Source organism: Falco punctatus, assembly GCF_963210335.1.
Source record: "Falco punctatus genome assembly, chromosome: 2".
In the NCBI taxonomy this organism is placed as follows: domain Eukaryota; kingdom Metazoa; phylum Chordata; class Aves; order Falconiformes; family Falconidae; genus Falco; species Falco punctatus.
This window is the reverse complement of record NC_137581.1, coordinates 85,182,266-85,188,773: the sequence shown is the minus strand read 5'-3', so window position 1 is coordinate 85,188,773 and position 6,508 is coordinate 85,182,266. Positions and strand designations below refer to the sequence as shown.

General features: G+C 43.4%; 1 protein-coding gene across 8 annotated transcripts in view; it reads right to left on the bottom strand.

The window, feature by feature from the left end:
• The window catches only part of DMD (dystrophin), a 1,276,803-nt gene that overhangs the window by 1,127,664 nt on the left and 142,631 nt on the right, over positions 1 to 6,508 (bottom strand). The window lies entirely within an intron of this gene.

The following is a 6,508-nucleotide window of genomic DNA, read 5'->3' as shown; positions in this document are numbered from 1 at the left end:
AAAGACTGATAGGCATAGAAGATATATATCTGTATCGTTTGACTTTTCACAGACAGTATATAATGTACAGGTCAAAATGGTTTTACTACCACTAAATTTAGTAGCTCCTTTTCCTAAAGCTCAGGGACATGTAACCCTCAAATTTCATTTGGGTCATGTGAAAGGGGAAAAAGGAAATTCAGAGGGTTATACAGAAACATAGCTCTTCCTTCTTAGCCACTAGCAAACTAGTGGCAAATGCATTTTCTAGCTTTGTTTCCTCTCTCGAGGAGACAAAAGTAATAAATTATATAAGCTGACCAGGTTCTTTTAGATTCTGTGTTCATCTGAAAAAAAGATCTTTAAATGTTATGGCAAACGAAACAATATATTATTAGTTTGCACTATTTTACAGCTTCTTATAGATGGACAGCTTCTTTTACCCCTTCCCTTTTGCATGTGAACTAGTCACATGTTTACAGTACAGGGAGCTTCAGAAAAGAACAAGTTCATAAAATGAAAATTGCCCCAAAATACCACAACTTTCTCCAATAACAGCAACCAGTTCAATCCTCTGACTGTTGCCAGAAACCAAAGTCTTATTATTACCACATTTTGCTCACTTCACAGGTGCCCATTGGGCCATGCTGTCAAAGGCTGAAGTGTTGTGCTAAAAATCTTATAGCCCTTCAAATTACAGGTGGCTCGATGGCGCTTTTACAACCTCTGAGCAGAAGAAGGTGTCTCCTAATTCAACAGCTTCAGACCTCACTAATTCTAGAATTAGAAATATCCCACAACAGGCTGACCTCATTAATACAACTGACTTAATCAATTTGTCACAAACCAGGGAGTACAACTACAAGAAGTGGTTCGTTGTTCAATTTAAACTAATTAATTGCTTGCAGATGTGGCTAACACTTTGCAAATGGTTGTCTTGGTGCTCTAAAATTTTAGAGTTCAAGTTATGCTCGTGTTTATGCTAGACTTAAATTTTTGTCAGTTTAAAGACAGGAAAACAGGTTTCATCTTATTTTCCTATAAAAGGAAAGTGGAAGCTGCTACTGTTTCTTGAAATAAACCTACAAACCATGGAGATGATTGAAAAAATCCCACAAAACAACATGCAGCTGTTCAAAGTGGCAGTGTCACGCCTAGGCCTACAGCTTGTCATCCCTAAACCTGTAGTAAGAAACAGCAGGCTAAACTCTCCTCCTGATAAATGCAGGGTCCGAACTTCAGGAAACCTACATTTAAGGCAACAACCCCAGCTGAGATCAGGACCCAAACAACTTCACTCAGATCTGTCAGGTGTGAAATCCTTTCAGCAGTGACTTCCTTGGCTACCCAAAGTTGGTTTCAGTTGGTTTCACAACAGGCTGCTATTCTGCCCATCTGCATAGCTCAGCATTTTAAGTCGACACCTCAGCAGTCTAAAAATCATCACTTTAGGTGCCACATGGCCTTTGACATTGACTGCCACCAACCACATTTGCCCTGGGCACCAGGGAGAACTGCGGGTCAGCTGCGTTCTCCCAGCCAAGACAGGCAGCAGGACCTTAAGGGGAATGTATTGACCCTTCTGCCTATGAGCCACATCTCCTGGGGATTCTGGGAGAGGTGTCAACATTTTCTGGCAAAGTGAAGCTGGGAGAAAGCTATTTACATCAGCTTTAACAAGCGATTAAGCCCCATGACACTTACAAACAGGAAACACTGATAAGTGTTTTCAAGTAGTAGTAAAGAACTGGAGGCTTTTTTCTTCAAACAAAATTGTTGTTCATATGTAAAAATGTACTTTAAGACAAGGCTTTTGTTTGCTTGCTTTTTGTTGTTATATAATCTTCCTCCTACATCTGTTGGGTCTCACCGTTTTTGATGAAAACAAATACATCTTAACTCAACCGTTACCACCAAGAATAAACGACAACTGTAGCGCAAGCTGTAACTACTTTTATCAAAGATGTACTAACTAAGGGGTTTTTTTTACCTCTCATTAGCAAGAAGTGTGTTTCCACCTTCTTCCCAAGTATCCCATATGTTATTCTTCCTATCCTTAAGATCAAAGTCGGTATGTTGAACTTATGGTGTGTGGCAGGAGGGACAGGGTGCATAAACAGGCACATGGGAGATGTGGGCTGGACCTCAGGAGAAGCATCTCCAGGTGTCTGCCCCACGAGGCTGCAGGCTCCCCAGGTGTGAGCCCCTGTGGCACCCAGCCCTATGCAGCCACTGACCCCAGCCAGGGCCCAGCCTGCCCCAACTATCTGTCCACGCTACGATCTTGACATCAGATGCTGCCCACAACTTGACTTCTCAAAGTGAAGTAACCTTAAGTTGTCAAGCTGTCTTGTTCATGCTAAACCCTGCGGTACACTCCTCCCTGAAAACACAAGTGAGACTGATTGCACTTGTGATTTGTTCATTTCCACAACTATCTTACCATTAATATCCCTCTGTCATCCATTTGCGACACCTGCTAAGCACACAGAATTGATTATAATGTCCAATTCAGCAGGTAAAATCTTCTAGGATAAGATGGGGGGGGGAGGGGGGGGTCCTCTTCAGATTGCATAGGGAGGGAAAAATCCAATAAAAACCAGCAACACATGGTGTTTCAAAAATTAATTATCTTATCAAGAAGCAGAAAAAAATCTACCCTTGTCAAGACTGCCTTGTGCCAGTGTAAGAAATTAAAGGGTTGCCTTAGTGCAGGTTCTAATTCATGTATCCAAAAGTGCTGTATCTCAGAGTAGATTAAGACAGCTACATGTTTCAGCTTTAAGTGCTCATCAAGCTGAGAGATAACAGAACTGATGAATGGGATATTTCAGATCCTTAGATAAATGAGCACTATTACATAAAAACTGTGATTTGAATTTGTCATTCTGCTTAGGCTGTGCCATCCTAACAGCACTTATAAATAGAAACAAAACCTTACAAATCAAGAGCTGCTGGAGTGCTTTTTCTTCATCATCCCATCACTAAAGTATAGGATTTCCAAATCCATATACTTGCATTGGGAATAATCTGCTCTCCTCCCCAAATCAATTTATTACTGAATAGCTAATGGTAAATGAATTTATTACTTCAACCTGACAAAAGTGAGACCTAAGGTTGTTACCCTATGAAATCAAAAAGAAACCAAGTTCCTTTAACTGTTGAGGAGCTTGAACATAAAATAACTGTGTGCTCTGAAGGACAGGTATGATATGCCATTAGTTTTTAATAAAGCAGTTTCCTCAGACTTGCTAGATTTACAGGCTCAGAAATCAACTACTGATGAATCAATCTGTTTTCCCCTGCTGAGATGTCAGAACAGACAGGGCCACTCTAATTGGAAAACCAGACAGCAGCGGCTCTGTTAAGGCAAAGGCTGTATCGGACATTAAAGACTATAAGTCTTCATTCAGTCCTTCATCATGTTCTGCAGAACGGTTGTTGACAATTCAGTTTAAAAGTACATCGTGACACTCTACAAGGTGAGAAGGAATAAAAAGCCAAATCTGCCTGAAATTTGGAAATTGCAGAAAATGACCACTGAAAACATGAAGGCTACTCACAGCATCTTTTGCAAAATATAGTACTCCGTGGGACAGCCCTGTTGCACAGGAGCATATGGCAAGGTGACACCTGGAAAGCCCTTCCCCCCTGCACTGCCCTGCTCCACCTGTATAATCCTCTGTTTTGCTTACTTGTGCCAGCACTGTGACTATAAGGAACCAGTACTGGTCCACCCCCTGGCCAGAAGGCAAAGCAATGAAGGAGGGGAGCATGCTGATCCTCTCGTTATGCCTTCTGGCTGGCTCAGTTACAGGGACCAAATGCCTCGTCCCGTCATTGTGCTATTGTTACACAGCAAATTATCCTATCATGACTCTGTAAAACACTTTTTTGATTTTGGTACTGCATAGCCATATTCAAGCAAGGTGGCAGTGGAGCTATGCTTTTAGGGTAAGAAGCCTCCTACCGAGTGCCCGTCTTCTCCCTTTACTCAGTATTAGACTGGTGTCTGGGGCCCTGTGGTAGGTTGACCCTGGCTGGACACCAACTGCCCACCGAAGTCGCCCTGTCACTCCCCTCAGCTGGACAGGGGAGCCAAAATACAGTGAAAGGCTCATGGGTCGAGCTAAGGACAGGGAGAGATCACTCAGCAATTACCGTCATGGGCAAACATGGGCAAAACAGACTCAACTTGGGGAAAACCAGCTTAATTTATTACCAATCAAATTAGAGTAGGGGAATGAGAAATAAAAACAAATCTTAAAACACCTTCCACCAACTCCTCCCTTCTTCCTGCACTCAACTTCTCTCCCAAATTCTCTACTCCCTACCCCTGAGTAGTGCAGAGGGCCATGGGGAACGGGGGTTGTGGTCAGTCCATCACACGCTGTCTCTCCTGCTCCTTCCTCCGCAGGGGTAGGGCTCCTCACACTCTTCCCTTGCTCCAGCATGGGAACCTTCCACAGGGTGCAGTCCTTCAGGAACAGACTGCTCCAGCATGGGTCCCCCACAGAGTCATAAGTCCTGCCAGCAAACCTGTTCCATCATGGGCTCCTCTCTCCATGGAGTCACAGGTCCTACCAGGGGCCTGCTCCAGCATGAGCTTCCCATGGAGTCACAGCCTCCTTTGGGCATCCACCTGCTCCAGTGTGGGGGTCCTCCACGGGCTGATGGTGGATAACTGCTCCACTGCTAACCTTCACGGGCTGCAGGGGGACAGCCTGCCTCACCATGGTCTTCACCACGGGCTGCAGGGGAACCTCTGCTCTGCACCTCAGCACCTCTTGCCCCTCCCTCTGCACTGACCTGGGTGTCTGCAGAGCTGTTTCACATATTCTTGCTCCTCTCTCCGGCTACAATTGCTGTTTTCTTTTTCCCCTTCTTAAATACACTGTCCCAGAGGTGCTGCCACTGTTGCTGATGGGCTCAACCTTGGCCAGTGGTGGGTCTGTCTTGGAGCTGGCTTGCTCTATCAGACACAGGGGAAGCTTCCAGCAGCTTCTCATCAGAAGCCACCCCTGTAGCCCCACCAGTACCAAAACCTTGCCACGCAAACTTGACACAGGCCTCCAGGAGAGGAAAGACAAGGGCAAACCAGATTGAGTCCAGGGGAGCCCCAGCATGGTCAGGGCAAGAGCAGCAGCCCTTTGAGAAAGTGTGAGGGGAGCAGGACTCCCCCTCAGGGAGGGGACCAAAACCAGCAAAAGACATGTTCAAACCGGCAAAATAAACAGAACCACATCCATCATGTGAGGTCTGAACTGACCTCGTATTGCTATGCTGAAATACATACAGCAGGCACACTATGCATAACTACCAAATAATCACTCACATACTGAAATATTAATCTCTCAAATCCTATTTCAGCTCAAAATGTATGGAAATGATCTGCTATTTTAAGCATGCTTGTCATAGGCAATTATAACTGTCTCTCAAGGTCAGCGTTTTGAAAGTTTATGAGAGGCTCTCAGGTACAATTTATAGAGGAAAACATATGCTACAACTATTTGTCCTGACAACCTATAACTACCCTGGTTTGTAGAATCTATTTGTCCCAGAAATCGTTTTAAACAACCCATTTGTGTACTCCAAATAGAAAAGATAAACACTCTTTACATTTACACCAGGTAATCTTACAGGTACAAAGCAATCCAACCTCAGACAAACCACAGTAGCAGTACTGTATGTGTGCAGTTACCCAGAATAATGGCTACATTCTACCTGATGTTTTAGCTTTTAATGCCAAGATGAAAATGGACTTTCAGAAAAAAAAGAAACAAAACACTAGCACAAAAAAATCCCTACAACCCCCACACGCACACCCCACCCCACCCCCCTGGGAAAACAAAACCAAATCCTTAGTCCTTCTATGTTCCACAGATAGAAATACTACAAGCATAGTCTTATGTGGTACTTGGCCACTTGGAACTCCAGGTCTGCCAGAAGTGAAAAATGTTTCAAGACCTCAAGATCTGAACTCAATTTCAGTACTAAAAATAAGGAATTGGCCTGAATTCAGAATGGATGTCACACAGATCCTTATCGAGTCTGAACTAGTTTGCTCAGCACTAACACAAACTAATATGACAGCTTTAGTTTACTCTCATATTTGTCTAAAAGCACTCTATAAATTTGCCTGGAATTCTGCCAGAGATGGTACAGAATTACTCAATGACAGATTGAGGGCATTTCTCCATAATCTGAACTTTTTAGGACCATAAATACAAGCAGAAAACTATGTCTTCAACCTAATAAACTCAATAACTTAATTCTTACTAGACTGGCCAGATTTTATGGTTGAAAACAAATTATTTTCTTTCACTCAATTTATCTCAGCTTAATTAAAAGGCCCTAAATAGTTACAAGCGATGATAGGGAATTATTTCCTTGGAAGACACTTAGGCTTCAAGTTTCAATGCGTCCCCACATAAATAACTGCATATATGAAACATTTCACTCAGCCTAGAAGGGATGTTCCTGAGACCTGTTCTCAGGGTGTGGGATGTCAGAACTGCATCAACTACTA